The sequence below is a fragment of the Natrix helvetica genome (assembly GCF_964273705.1).
Source record: "Natrix helvetica genome assembly, chromosome: 1".
Lineage (NCBI taxonomy): Eukaryota > Metazoa > Chordata > Lepidosauria > Squamata > Natricidae > Natrix > Natrix helvetica.
This window is the reverse complement of record NC_138548.1, coordinates 225,181,826-225,198,361: the sequence shown is the minus strand read 5'-3', so window position 1 is coordinate 225,198,361 and position 16,536 is coordinate 225,181,826.

Here is a 16,536-nt window from a genome sequence, read left to right as displayed (position 1 = left end):
AACCATTATGATTACCGTAATTCATGATTTAACATTATCTGTTAAAGGGGACTTTATGGCTTGTTCAACGATTTCTAAATAAAAGGAACAACAAATTTTTGTAGTACATGAATCTAGCTGGAATTTATTGAGATAACTACAATTACTCTATAAATTTCACTACCAGACTCGTTTATTCTTACACAAATAAACCCATTGTATTTCAAAACTGGATGTTTTGCAGAAAGAGGTCAGAATATGTGGAAACTATAGTAAAATAGGAGGAGGGGTATCTTTTATAGCAGAGACTTATTTCAGAGAAGGACTCCTGAAAAAAAGAAATGAGGAAGCAATTTGATGAAGCTGTTCTGTTAGGTGGGAGGGCTCACTCACATTCCCAACAAAAGAAACAGCCCCCATTAACATACAAAGCAGTTACTACGCCAAAATAATTCGAGTTTAGAACTCAATTTTACTAGACATCTCAATACATATTACAGTCTCATGATGTTAACGGAAATTGAATTGTTCCTGTGGATTATCATCTTGGCACTATAAATAAATGTTTCCTTATGACACATGCAGAATGGGAATCAAATGTTTACATTTAAAAAGGAAGCCCCATCCTGTAATTTAAGGTACTGTTAATGGACTCAGGAGTGCAAAGCATCCTCTGGGAAATTAGTAATTGTGTAAGATTTAATGACACAAGCTAGTGAACTTTTCCCTTAATGTCACATCGTGTGCCTTGATTATGATAGCTTAATAATTATAAAGTATAAGTACTATTAAGCATAATATATAATTATATTATCTAATTACAATTATATAATAAATAAGGAAATAAATAACTGCTCCTTTCAACTTCATTCCATCCTTATGGAAATAAAAACATCCAATGTAGATTAAACCATCTGTTTAAAAAGTCTGGCATTAGGAGACTCCTCTCTCAATCTCACCATGTCTAAAAACTAAGAAAAAGTTCTAAGTTCTAAACAACATAATGTTTTTTTTTTAATGTATGGTGCTGTTCTGACCTAGGCTTCCCCAGCAGCACAAAGCCTCGTCCTCGTCCCAATAAACCATTTTATTTCATTTACAGTGAATTCCTTTCCAGCAAAGCCTGTCCTTTTTATTCCCTATGGGAGGGGCCATTCACCATCCACCTGTGACCTTACTCCCAAGTCGACCCCTGTTCTTTAGCTGTTCCCTTCATCTGGCAATTCTATTCATGTGCACACTGGGAACAGGCTCTAGCTGTTTGTCTGCCTCACCGATATCTGACTCTGCAGGAAGCTGATAACTGTCAGACAGCCCTGGTCCCATCTCTGTCTCTGACGCAGAGCACCCGTCAGAGCCTTCCCAAGACTCCAGGACTGGCCCATGTTCCACCCCAACCTCTTCTCTGTCCAAATCTGCTGCCAGCTCTGCTGGCCACTGGAGGGCCACAACAAGTGCCTAGGACCGTGATGGTGAACCTATGGTACGCATGCCACAGGTGGCATGTGAAGTCATTTGTCAGGGAATGCAAGGCATTGTCCTGTCAGCTGGCCAGCCCACATGCACGCACTGGCCAGCTGATTAGGGCCTTTTAAGGCCATTTTTCGCCCTCAAACTTCCTTGAGGCCTCCGGAGTGCAAAAAACCAGCCTTACAGGCAAAGCAGAAGTTCGGGAACAGACTTCCAGGTTGCTTGTAGGGCTGGTTTTAGCCCTCCTGAGCATTCAGGGGCCTTCAAGAGGCTTCCCTGAAGGCTCTGGAGAGCTAAAACTGGCCCTACGAGCAACCCGGAAGTGACTTCTAGTTTGCTCGTAGGGCCATTTTTTTATGCTCCAGAGGCTTCAGGGAAGCTCCTGAAGCCTTTGGAGGGCCTCTGGGGTGGGCGGGGAAGGCTGTTTTCACCCTTCCCAGGCTCCTATAAAGCCTCTGGAGCCTGGGGAGGGCGAAAAAAGCACACCAAAAATGAAGGGGGAGCACTGGGGTCGTGCGCAAAGCATTATGGGTGTGGCACACCTGGCACAAACCCCCTGCCCTCCCCCCCACTTTTGGCATGCAAGCCAAAAAAAACATCGCCATCACTGGCCTAGAATAACCAGCTTTACTTTGCTAACAACCTCAAGATTCAACTGTCAAAAATCACAATTTCACAAATATGCCCTGATAATTTTTTCTGCAGTTTCCTCATAATATTGCCTTCATTGATCCCTAGATTATACTTGATGTAGATTTCAGTCGTCCTTAACTTCAGGTGTTAATGTTTTCCTTCTTCTCTGAACATTTTCTTATGGATGCGATCTGTCATATTTCAGCCTCATTCTATCTGTGGTAAAATAAAGTGAGTGTATGGGATGGGATTGGTTCATTTTTTATTGGTCCCTTTAAGGGGGGATTGGCTTAACCTTCTATCTGGTTCCATGGTAGCTATCAGCCACATATGGTTTATCTGCTTTTGGCTTACTGTATATAAATCCAACCACTGTTGTTAATAAAACATGATTTTGATTTAGCACATGCTCTAAATGCAGTCATATGTTCTCAGAATGTATAGGATTTGGCTTAAATTACAATATTAAATTTTCAATAGAAGAGAATATCTACAGCTCAGGATTAAACTGTGAAGTTCTTGGTGTTCTCGAAAATTCAATCAGGTGCTGCCTGATTGGTGCTGAAGATAATGGTGCCTGATGGTGATTGGCACTGCCCATGTTACCTAGTTGCAGTGGTGGGATTCAAATAATTTAACCACTGGTTCTCTGTCCTAATGACTGGCTGGGTAGGCATGTCTGGGTGGCAGTGGTGGGTTTCAATTTTTTTTAGAACCTATTCTGTAGGTATGTCCTGTTTTGTGGGAATGGCTTGGTGGTCATGTGAATGGGTGGGAGTGGCTTGGCAGTCATATGACTGGGTGGGAGTGGCCAAGTTGATGTCACTGAATTCGTTGCCCCAAAGAATGACCTATAAAAAGAAGATATAAAAAGAGGAAATTTATTATTTTGTGCACTAACTACTTCAATAAGAATAAAATAAGTACACAAAACAATAAAACAGCTATTTGCAGAGGAAATATGGCTGTCCTTGCCGGTCTTCAACATTACTGACCACCTTATGCATACACTTCCAGCCCCTCTGCCTCTTCCCTCTTCCTGGATTCAATTAGACATTTTTAAAAGAGTGGAAAAGTGTGTGCGTGTGCACAGGCTGTGGGTTTTAAAGATATCTGAGTGAATCCAGGAAGAGGGAAGAGGCAGAGGGGCTGGAAGTGTGTGTTCCTATAGTATCTTCCAGCCCCTCTGCCTCTTCCCTCTTCCGGGATTCACTCAGACGTTTTTAAAACCCACAACCTGTGCACATGCACACACTCTTCTAGCAGCCCCTCTGCCTCTCCCCTCTTCCCCAACATCCTCCCCCCCAGCCACTCACCAGTTCTTTGTTCTTCTGGTTCTTCTTCTGAGAACTTTTTGGCAGCATAGAGAGGATGGGTGGGGCGAGTGAAAGAGCGAACGAGGGGAGGGAGCATTCCAGTATGGGGCCTTCTGACCAATTGGTAAGGGAAGGCACACTAAATTTCACCATCCGGTAAAGCTGTACCGGTCTGTACCGGTTGAAACATACCCCTGTTGGGTGGTCATGTGATTGGGTGGACATGGCCAACTCAACATCACTCACGTTGGGGGCCACCTTGCCTCACCCATCCTCTCCTCCTCACCATGCCTCACCCCTCCCCTCCCAGCCACTCCTTGTCACACCCAGCTACTGACCCTGCCACCCAGCCAGGTGAGTGGCTGGGCGGCTGGGTGAGCAGCTGGTCAGTGAGGCAAGAAGTTGCTGGGAGGGGAAGGGTGAGGTGGGGCGAGGTGTAGGGAGGCACACTATTCAGCCAGTTCGCCAAACTGCACAAAAAGTTAGCTACCAGTAACCTGTGTGAATCGGCTGAATCCCACCACTGCCTATTTGGATAATGAAATATCTGAAAACAACCAAGTTCAGAAAGCAGAAGGACTTCACAAAACATTGTATATTCCAGGCACTTATGGGCATCTGATGCACCAGCAAACAGGTTCAATTTTAAAGCCATAGCTATTTTTTAAGCAATACCACTATACCAGAAAATTCCAAGTATAATTAAAGTATTATAGTCAATATTCATTAAATAACCAATATGCCATTTATTGATTTAAGATTTTTCCCTTTGCCGAGAGGTTAGTGTCACCTCGTGGTGAGATGGGTGGCAAACAAATTTGTAAGTGTGTCAGGCTGATTTATTAACTGTTACTTTTTGGCTATAAATACTGCAAATAGCTTTTTAATATCTCTTTTTAAAAAGTTAATAAATAAAACATTTTTGGCATATATCGCTCTTGCTGTATGGACACTGTATGGGTGAATAGCCCTGAAAAAATAGTTAAAATAAAAAAAAATGGACCAAAAGGGAATAGACCCTAATAAAAATATATGTCACCGTTTAGTCATTAGCTGTTTTGAAGCAGAAGCTGAAAATTGGAATAATTTCCTTTTCTGAATCTAATTTCCAATTGATTGGTGGAATATTATTTTTGGAAGGGCTCCATGTAAATGCTCTGATGACTCTCCATGAGGTAGAAGGAATTCTCTCCCCTTCCCTCACCTCATGCTCTCGCTGCAAAATAGAGAGTGTCAGTTCTTATCCATTTCTTCTTAACCCTGTGACAATTTTATATTTCCCTTTCACAATTCATTTCCTTTCATTTTGTCATTTTTGCTGCAGGGGTTCATCTGGACAATGATGAATTTAATATATAGTCAATGCCGCATAGGATACTCAAATTTGGATAGGTAATTTACAATCTTTAGCTTCTGGCTCTCGGAGTTCAAAATTGTAGCAAGTACATTTTCTGTCTTTGCATCATTGCTCTTAGAAGTGAATACAAATACCTTTGCTGAAGTACAAAGCATCAAATATTTACACATTTTCTACTTTGGTTTTCTTATTTTAACACACTTGAGGAAGCTATTGATTTCTAGTTAAATATGACTGGCTTCAACGTTTGCCATTAATAGTCCAATATATCAGAGAGGATTGTCCTCTAGGTGCTACTCAGGAAGTGTGTGTGTGTGTGTGTGTGTGTGTGTGTGTGTGTTTATATGAACATACATACATGATAGCAAGATATGTCTGTGCATTTGTTTTGTACCATAGTAACCTGAAGTTACCCAGTATTCTTTGAAATTGTCATAATGAACTAGATACAGTATGAGACGTATACTTAAAGCAGGCATCTAGTCAGATTGGTCAGCAAGAAGTGCCGATATCATTTATCTTGTTTTTCAACAGTGAGTTGCTCAAATCCAGATATTACAATATATAGGAACATTTAATACTGGGTAGAATCCTATAGAGATGTCTGTCTGTCTGTCTGTCTGTCTGTCTGTCTGTCTGTCTGTCTGTCTGTCTGTCTACTTATCATTGTCTATCTGTCTGCCTCTATAATAATAATATTATTATTATTAATAATAATAATCTATCTATCTATCTATTATCTATCATCTATCTATCTATCATCTATCATCTATCATCTATCATCTATCTATCTATCTATCTATCTATCTATCTATCTATCTATCTATCATCTCTCTCTCTCTCTCTCTCCCTATCCATCCATCCATCCATCCATCCATCTATCATCTATCTATTTATTTTATTATTAAAGTTCTATGTTGCCCATCTCACCAGGACAATTCTAGGCAGCTTAGTCATACAATTAAGTACCATATAGCACTTAGCAATAGACTTATATGCCACTTCACAGTGCTTTACAACTCTCTCTAATCAGTTTACAGAGTCAGCCTATTGCCCCCAACAATCTGGGTCCTCCTTTTACCAACCTCAGAAGAATGGAAGGTTAAGTCACCTTATAATGTTTTATGTTTTATAAAACATTATAACAATGAATAAGAACCATACATTTAAAATTCATTTTTTATTCAATTAATTAAAGATGGAAACAAAGAGAGCAAAGTGAACATAGGGGGAAGTGGGGCCTGTCTCATCCATTAATCATCTCCAAGATGCCACTCTCGCATTGTGACTCTAGGCCAACTGACAGAGCCCTTTTGGAAGGCCAGAAGGGAGGGTATGGATCTCACCTCAAGAAGCAAGAAGCAGGAGCCACAGCAGAAAAGGCTCTTCTCCAAGATCCTGTCAGCTGAAATTCCTTGCCCTCCCCCCCCAGGTTTCACCACATGCCTCTTCTGCCAGTGCAGGTGGGATGGACTCATCCCATCAGGATGAGCTGGTTCCTCAGATACCTATGCTTTTTCTAAACCACTTAGCACAATGTTAATCTCTGACATTTATAGTCATGAATCTGAAGCATCATATAGGACAGTGATGGCGAACCTATGGCACGTGTGCCACAAGTGGCACGCGGAGCAATTTGTCAGGGCACGCGAGGCGCTGCCCTGTCAACTGGCCAGCGCGCATGCGCGTGCTGGCCAGCTGAGTTCACCTTTTTAAAAGCTATTTTTTGCCTTCCCCAGGCTCCAGAGGCTTTATAGGAGCCTGGGGAGGGCGAAAAGAGCCTCCCCCCCCTGAGGCTTCAGGAACCGTCTGGAGGCTTCCCTGACACCTTCGGAGCGCTTAAAACAACCCTCCGAGCAACCCGGAAGTCACTTCCGGTTTGCTCGGAGGGTGGTTTTAAGCGCTCCGAAGGCTTCAGGGAAGCCTCCGGACAGTCCCTGAAGCCTCCGGAGGGCCTCCGGGGGGCGGGGGAGGCTCTTTTTGCCCTCCCCAGGCTCCTATAAAGCCTCTGGAGCCTGGGGAGGGTGAAAAAAGCATGTAAAAATGGGGGCGTGTCACGCGTTTTGCGTGCATGCGCACTGGGGGGGTCGCGCATTGCATTATGGGTGTGGCACGCCTGTGCACGACCCCCCTGCGCTCCCCCCACTTGTGGCACGTGAGCCAAAAAAGGTTCGCCATCACTAATATAGGACTTTTCTGATAAGCCAGTGGAGTGTTAAAAAGTACTACTCAGTTCATTTGTAAACCCTTAGTTATAGAACCTTTTCTTGTTCAGTTATTTCCACTGTAGAAAACAAACTAGGAACCCTTGGGTAATCATGGGTAAGTTCTATCATTTCTCATCAAAACAGTGCTGAAATCTTGAAAGAATGCCAAACCACTCCAAGGTTCCACAAAACACTATGAAGAACCTTAATATTTATCAATATCCCATGCATTCTTCTTAATCCTGTGAGATTTCAACTCAATTTGATGAGTTGCAGAAATGGTCCAAGGTGAATTATTTGGGCAATGGATGCCACAGTAGCTGTGCTAAATGATCCAATAATCTGGACTCCCAAATCATGATAACTTCTCCCATAGTTCTTTTGCTTCTGTAAAAGTTTTGGTCCGTGAATGTAAATTACAGAATGGAAGACTAAACATCGACTTTAATCAATAGTGAAAAATAAGATGTTTGCATAGCAATTTTAAGCTTCCCTGGGTTCCTTTTCGTTTTAAGGAAAAGACTGACTCTCAGTTGAAAAAAAAAGTCTCTGAATGCACAAAACAGTGCCCTGTGCAAGATAGCTGTGTTTTGCCTGCATAAGGAGCTTCTCACTTTGAAAATAGGACAGTTCTCTTAATGGAGGCATGGATCGACATAATTTACTTCACTGGATGCTTCACAGCATCTCAAAGACTCATCCAACCAGGCTAGTAAGCAGGCATATATGTCTTTTTCTGGCAGTTTTGGGTTGTGTGACTGGAAGAATCTGGCTTCTGTGTTACTAGAACTGTTAAAAGTGTGCATATGGGTGGGGTGGGGTGGGGGTGTCACTTGAAGTAGACACTGGCCTTCCTTTTCAGAAGCTAAAGTTGGTGAAAATGGTTCAAAGAGGTGCTTCACATGAACATAACATAATATAACAGAGTTGGGAGGGACCTTGGAGGTCTTCTAGTCCAAATTCTTGCTAAAGCAAGAGTTCTTATACCAGTGATGGTGAACCTTTTCGGCACTGAGTGCCAAAAAGGAACCATGTGCATGCACTCATCTGGGCCAACACCCAGAAGATGAGCTGCCCAGTGTGCATGTGCGTGCCCGAAAATGAACTTCCTGTTTCCATCATGCACATGCACATCAGCCAGCTAATCTTCTGGATTTCTGGCGCGTATGCACGCGTGACACTCAGCTGGCCTGCGCTGCTCACACAGGAAAACGGAAGACCAGGTCTTCCAGTTTTTGGCCCTGCCGCACACACGAAGGCCAACTGATCATTGTACAAGCATGCGCACCAGAAACCTGGACGAGGAATGGATGATGCCACCTGTGCCAGGTCACATGGCTCTGTGTGCCACTTCAGGCATGCATGCCATAGGTTTGACATCACGGTCCTATACCATTTCAGACAATGGCTGCCCAGTCTCTTCTTTAAAAAACCCAGTGATGGAGCACTCACAGTTTCTGAAGGTAAGCCATTCCACTGATTATTTATTCTGTCAGAAAATGTATCCCTATTTCTAGGTTGGTTCTATCCTTGATGAATTGGCATCCATTGCTTCTTGTCCTGCCTTCAAGTGCTTTGGAAAACAGGTTGACACCCTCCCTACCCCCATCTCTCTCAGAGAAAAGCACATTTTGGAAGATTGGCAAATCTTTGGTAAACTGGCATCCTAAGGTTTCTTATTCTTTGAATCCTATACTGCAAAGAGTGTGTTCTTTGCAAATGGAACCCACTGCTTGTTTAACATCTAGTTTCACACAATCACATTCATTCTGTTGGCATTACGAATGATCTCCTTTTATAAGATGAACACCACAGTACCAGGTCATGAAGAACCAAGGCGGATAAAGTGAAATATCTAGATGTGAAAATTGAAGTTCATGGGGAAAAGAGTATTATTGTTTCCCAGTAATTAATGTGCAAATACACAGCATTTAAATGCTGCTAGAGCTGTGATACTAAGTGTATTTATATGGATATATAATTGACTACAATTAAGGGGGATTTATTTCTCTATAAATGTGCCAATTTAAGAAACTGAGCATGGAAGAGGACCATTCACCTTCTTACTGCTTTGCCTGTAATCTCTCTTTCTCTGTCTGTCTCCTGCCCCCATTCCCAACCTCCAATATTCCTGTTTATAAGTTAGAAGAAATTGACTGGAGTACAGGTAGTCCTCGACTTACAACCACAATTGAGACCAAAATTTCTGTTGCTAAGTGAGACATTTTTAAAGTGAGCTTTGTCCCATTTTATGACTTTTCTTGCCACAGTTGTTAAATGAATCACTGGTTGTTAAGTGAAACTGGTTTCCCCATTGACTTTGCTTGTCAGAAGGTCACAAAAGATGATCATTATAAGCCACGGTGGTGCTGTGGTTAGAGTGCAGTACTGTGGGCTACTTCTGCTGACTCCTGGCTACCTGCAGTTTGGCAGTTCAAATCTCACCAGGCTCAAGGTTGACTCAGCCTTCCATCCTTTAGAGGTGGGTAAAATGAGAACCCAAATTGTTGGGGGCAATATGCTGACTCTGTAAACCACTTAGAGAGGGGTGTAAAACACTTTAAAGCAGTACGTAAGTCCAAGTGCTATTGCTCTCACATGATCCTGGGGCATAGTCACTTGCCAAACATCTGAATTTTGGTCACATGATTATGATGCAAATTTTGTAGTTATGAAAAATGGTCATGTCACATTTTTCAGTGCCATTGTAACTTTGAATGGTCACTAAACAAACTGTTGTAAGTCAAGGACTATCTGTATAAATATTGACCTAGATGCAAGTCTTCTTCCCCTGCAATTGAGATTATCAGATGTAAAAAAAATATGTACAATATGTATGTATGTATCAGAGATGGTATTCAGCCTGTTCTCTCTGGTTTGGGCAAACTGGTAGCGGTGGCTGCCTGAGGCTCCCCCCACCTGCTCGGACATAATGCGTGAGCACTGTGCATACGCAGAAGGCGGTGTGCATACGCAGACACGGTGCATGCAAATGAAGAGAGAGAGAGAGAGCAAGCGCTCACACGAACCAGTAAGGAAGGTAAGTGAATCCCACCGCTGGTATGTATGTATGTATGTATGTATGTATGTATGTATGTATGTATATGTATGTATGTATGTATGTATGCATGCATGCATGTATGTATATGATTTGTATGGCCACCCATCCTAAACAACTCTGGATGGCTCACAATATGTAGAAGCTAGAGCCCAAACTATGCAGAAATGATCTATATAACATTAACAGTAACTGAGTTGGAAGGGACCTTGGAAGTTATCTAGTCCAACCCCCTGCTCAAGCAGGAGACCTGTACTAGGGATTTGAATCACCGAACTGCTGACCTTTCTGATCAACAAGCTCAGTGTCTTAGCCACTGAGCCACCTAGTCATAGGGATATATGTAATAGATGCTTCCATAATTTCCAATTTGCATAATTTTGGATTCTAGATTGGTGGTATTATTTCCAAACCAATTTTTTCTATACTATGATTTTGTTTTTATTCCCAAAAGTTTTATTAATGCAAGGCAGAACAAATTTATACCATATTTTATGTCCCTTCTAATTCAAATTGATGGGGGAAAATTTGCCTGGTAAATTATTTTAAAGAAGAAACGGGAGAAATATTCACAAGTTGTAATTTGTTCATTAAGTGGCCAAGAATTAATCGAGAAAGTCGTGTCTTTCAATATAATCTCGGTTTTCAAATTTCTTATCTTCCCATCCTTCCATTAAATCCTAAAAGGAGACATCAGGAGGAACATTTTCCTACTGAGATTTTTCAAGAAAGATCGTCATATATATGAAAGTTTTTGGAAAATGTAAGTAACTTTGGAGAACTTTGAAGAAAACATTCCATTTTTCTGTTCACAAATGTTTAAAAGAAAATGCATTTATAGCTAGATATGCAATGAATATAGAGCAATTAGATGAATCAGTTTTAGTATAATCTGGTTTTTGCCAACTCTTTCATTTTTTAGATTGCTAGTAAATATTAATGTCCATTAATAAAATACTATTTTATGGTAGCATGATCCTTTTTATTGTAGTATTTTTAACTACATTAGTATCATTTCTGCATGTTTCACTAATTACCATATTATTTATGTAGTGCTTTATGAAAGAACGTTTGTATATGAGAGAAAGTGATCGTCCCAAAGTCAGGCTGTGAGCACCCTAGCCTAGTAGGGACTTCAACATGGGAATTGTAGTCCAGGTTCAAAACTTTAGTCATCTCAAAACACTGGCTCTCAATTGGATTTGCCATAAGTGAAAGTGATAAGGTGACCTTTATTTATTTGTTTATTTGACTGACATAGCTGCCCTTATTGTAACCACAGTCCCGGGCTCATAGGACAATAAAGGCAAAATTCTGAAACAACCACAGTGAAAATTCATGGCACAAACTCTTCTATATATCAACATACCATAGTGCTGAACTCAAACCTTACCCAACACTGGCTAGAAATGCCAGTTCTTTACACCCTTCTGGAAGGTAAGAAAAATGGAAGGACAGCTGGAGAGCTGCAGGAAGGGTGTCTATGGAGATTTTTAGTCATCCAGGTTATGGTTGTCCCAAAGGTGCTTTTTCAAAAGGCAACTGGACTTTCTGATTGAATCTCCAAGTAGCCTCAACGACTCTCAGAGAGAGTGCTAACGATCAGATGACTGTGAGGAATATAAATCTTTCCATTCTCCACCAGCCAGAACTGAAGAAGCTTCTTGATGAGAATTTAAATATCTTCAAGGAAATACAAAGAAAGTTCAGGAAGGGACAGCTATGGAGAGGTGTAGATAACCACATTTAAGGCATGGGACCTGGAGTACACCTACCTTATCTGACCTTGTAAGATAGGCAGAAAGCCTTATAGAGAGGCAATTCCACAAGTAACTTGGTCCCTTGCCATTCATGGGAGAATTCCCCAGTAGAAAACAATATCTACACCCATTAAATTCTGTTGCATTGTACCAATTGGTATTTCCATATGGGGAAATTTATGGCCAAAGGAATGTCTTCACAAACCTCATAATAAATCCTCATACTTGTCTGAAAATCCATCATTTATGAATGAAATAAAAAGTGATGAAACCTCAGTATTTGTACAGTTATGACCCACCTGATTTCTAAACAGACGTTGAGTTTCAACTTTTAAATCATGGGAGGAGGGGGAAAGGATTTGATGCGATTTGGAATGGCAGAACTTCTAAGAGTGTCACTGCGCTAGGGAGTGCCGGAGGTCAAATTCTTCCAGAGAGATTAATTCCCAAAGAGTACTTACCAGTTAATTTTCTACCATTTCTCATTCTCTTTAAGCATGAAAATGAACTGAGAAGAAATGACTCCATTTTCAATGCAGCCTTTAAAAAGAAAACGTCTGGCTGGTTCTCCTTGTGTGCTCAAGGCTTCGGGTAGAATATAGAAGGCTTTAGAAAATAATATAAGAGCCTTTAAAATGGAACGAATAGCAATTTCATTGCTCCCTGATATCTATCCTATTGTTTATCAGGATGATTAGGATTGGTTTCTAACAAGCACTGACTCTGTACTGATCTGACACAGCAAATTAAATCATAAAACAAGTAATGGCACATTCCTAACTTCAACCTGAAATTTACCATGTCCTTGTGTTGTGGCTTGTCAGCCACTGGCCCTTCCAGCAGCTGAATCAGATGAGGAGGCAGCACGGGACTCAGGGCCAGCATCAAGGCAACCTGAGAGCTCGGAGGGGGAAGAAGGAATGGAGCTGTCAGAGATAGAGACAGAGGCGGAGTCTGGGCATCCATCAGCCCTCAGATGGAGAGTCAACAGCCCCCAGGTGTGGAGGTGGCTGATGAGGAAGAGGAAGAACAGCTGGGTCCAATGCCTGATGTGCAGGCACAGAAGGCAGAAGAAAGGAGAGCAGTGGAAATCTATGGGCCAATCCTTAGAATGGAAGAGCCACCGCTGTTAGCAAAGCCCCACCCTAGCTCTGGAGATAAAAGGCAGGAGGCGGAGATGAATAGGTGTGGCAGTCAACTATTCATCTCCCTGCTGGAGAGACTTGTTAGCCTGCTGTGTGTGAGACAGAGAGACTTTTGCCGGGGCTGCTGGTGCTCCTAATAAAGGAATCATTGATAAAGGAATCATTGATTTAATTACAGAGGGTTTGTCACATTTGGGAGCCAGGTCAGAACAACTCTACTCTTTGACTGGGTTCACATCTGAACACTTCCATCATTTTTTTTCCAGTTTACACTCCAATCTTAACACGAAATCTAGGCTTTTTCAAAGAAGAGGTTCCCATTTCCTCATTAATACAATAAAAACTAGGTCAGTTTGGAGAGACGAGCTGACTTGCAATGACACGATGTGTGATCTTGGAGCTCCAAGATCGCAATCAATACTTTTGCCACTGGACGGTCCTTTTGGACCTAAACTGTAGTGAAGAGATGGTGATAGGGAAGAGTATGTCCTGCTGATCTCAGAGACACCGCAAAGTTCCTGATTGATCCAGGAGAATCTCTTTTTGCCGGCAACAGAAGCGCAGCCATTGAAGCTGCTGAAGTTGGGACAGCTCTGGAACGGGAGGAAAACAGAAAGAGAAAGTGTGTCCATCTGGTGAGGAAATCTTATTAGTATAAAAGAGACTACCCCCCCCCAAAGAAAGCTAAATTAAATTTGAAAACAGAAGAGAACAAGCGGTGAAATTAAGCTACATTAGACAGTGTGTTACCCTTTTTTAATTTTTCTTTTACAAATGGAACTTTTGCAAATGTTTCCTATTCTTTAAATTGAACAGATTAGTTTTTCTTCTACTACTTTTTATATTGCTTTTTTATATATCTATGGATTAAAATCTTTTTCCTTATTTTTATAATGCTGGATTGGATGGTTGTTGTTTTTTTTTGCTCCATTTAAGAATTTTGTTTTTTTTAAGCCTGGCATATAAAGAAGATATAAAAGGAATGCAAAGAGGACTGTAATAACAGAGGGAAAGAAAGTAAGACTGCCACTTGGAGGCTGGAGACTTGGAAAGCTTGGGAATATTGTCCATTCTTTTTTCTCTTTGATCATTTGACTTTGCATTTCAAGGTTCCTCAGCTTGTTTACAAAGAGTGATAGTGAGAAGAACATTGTTGTTTATACAGGTGCTTTTTGGGAGCTTTATTGGCAGCTAGAGTGGAGTGAAAACAAAGCCTTGTCTTGAAAGATTATAAATGAAGTTGCTTTAAATTTAATAAAAAGTTTTGAATGCCAGAGTGGTAGTGTTTACAAGTTGGAAGAATGGCGCAACATGAAAAAGAAACCTTAACATTGCAAAAGATTATGTTTGAAATTCAAAAATTATTAGAAGTAACAGAGAGAATTGAGAAGAAATTGGAGAACATGGATCCTAGAATAGCAAAATTTGATGGAAAAATTGAGGATGTTCATCAAATGAAGAAAGTGGAGGTCAAAGTTCTAAAAACTGAAGGAAAAACTAAACAAAGAGACAAGAAAATTGTGGATACTGACAGTGAACTGAGCGTGGTTGGAAATGGAAAGAGTGGAATATGGAAATTATTCCATAGAATAGATGGACTGGAGCTCTACCCCAGATCTCAATGTATAGAAGAGGAAAAGAGAGAAGAATTTATGGAACTAAGGAGAGAAATTTTGACAGAAGCACTAGTGATAACCTAAGATAAGCTGATCGAAGAAGCAGATGGAGGTTATACAAGATATGCAATATCTTATACAAGATATGCAATAAGCAATAAGTTGGAAGAGAATCATACAAAACTTACTAAGGAAATAATCAGAATACTAATGCCACAAATGGCAAGAGACATAATACTGCACTATTACTGAAAAGACACAGGTTGATGTAATGAAAGCTTATAATAAAAATTTAAGTCAATTTAGTTAAATTTAGAGCATTATGTATAAAATGAAGTGATAATGGATACAGTTAAATAATTGAGTGATAATGATAACTATATATATATATATATATATATATATATATATATATATATATATATATATATATATATATATATATATATATATATATATATATATAATGTTGTATTTGTGCTGATAATATATATAGGTTTGATGAGAAGAAATTTGATATAAATTGTGACTACGAAAGGAAGTTTAGAAACTTTGTTATTAAATATAACCAATTTTTATATAGAACATGTTATAAAGATGTAATGTTACTGGATGATATTGGGAAGAGCTAATGGAATGCCATTATGTGGTTTTTGCTTAAATTTGGAATATTTTATATAAAAGGACGTAAAAACAATTATAGTCAAATGAAGGTTGAAGTATGATAATAGTAATATATGTAAATATACTTGATTTATTTGATATGAATTGTAGGTGATGACTGTGGAAGGGATGCACGGAAGTTTTTGTAACCAATCGACACACTTTCTACAATTTGTAATGGAAGGTTTTTTTGTGTGTGTTTTGTCTGTTTGTGTTTATTCAAAAATAAAAATAAAATTCTTTAAAAAAAAACTAGGTCAGTTTGATATAATCTGCACCACCAGAAAAATAAAGACTACACCAAGTGCATTGGATCTAGATGGGGAAGATCCTTGTACAATTTCCCTGTGCCTCAGAGAATTGCTCTTACATGAAATGATGTAATGGTCTCAAGGCAGGGGTGAAATTCAGCAGGTTCTGACAGGTTCTGGAGAACCGGTAGCAGAAATTTTGAATAGTTCAGTGAACCAGCAAATACCACCTCTGTGGAGAAGGAATGGAGATTTTGCAGTATCTCTCCTCTGCCACAGAACCGGTAGTAAAAAAAAAAATGAATTTCACCACTGTCACAAGATGAAAAGGATCTAGATATAGTTGGCCAGCCTTAAACATTCAAGGCAAGAGGAAAGTTATAAATGCAGGAATGAATGAATGAATGAATGAATGAATGAATACCTAAATAAAACATGGGACAGATAATAGATTTTTGACAGAGAAAGAATGATCTGTTTCAAACTAGCACTCCAATTCTAAGCATATTTATTTAATATGTGCTTGGTGAACTGATCTTTATTTGTGCATGCATTTCTTTACTGAATGCAGCTTTATTCTCCCAGACCGCAAGGCAGCATACTTAGGGCACTCCAATGAAGAAGCATCTTATATATACAGTACTATGCTGAATGATAAGGGTTGGCCTAAAGGCAACAAAGCGAGTTTCATAGCTGAATTATGATATCAATCTGTTTTCCTACTCCTAGTTCGGCCCTGCAGAACAATGGCTTTTGTTTCAGTCTAATTCAGTGGTGGGTTTCAATTTTTTTTAGAACCTACTCTTGTGTAGGTGTGGCCTGCTTTGTGGGAGTGGCTTGCCAGCCATGTGACTGGGTGGGAGTGGGCAACTTGTAAAATGAGGTGAAACTCACTTAACAACGCTCTTGCTTAGCAACAAAAATGTTGGCTCAGAAACTCTGGCATTTGAAGTACGCAAGCCTTAAAGCTGTCAAGTTACAAGACCCTTGCACCCCTAACCCTTTAGAAAAAAACCCAGGGGTGTTCAAACTTGACAGCTTTAAGACTTGCGGACTTCAACTCCCAGAAATCCTCCTCTTG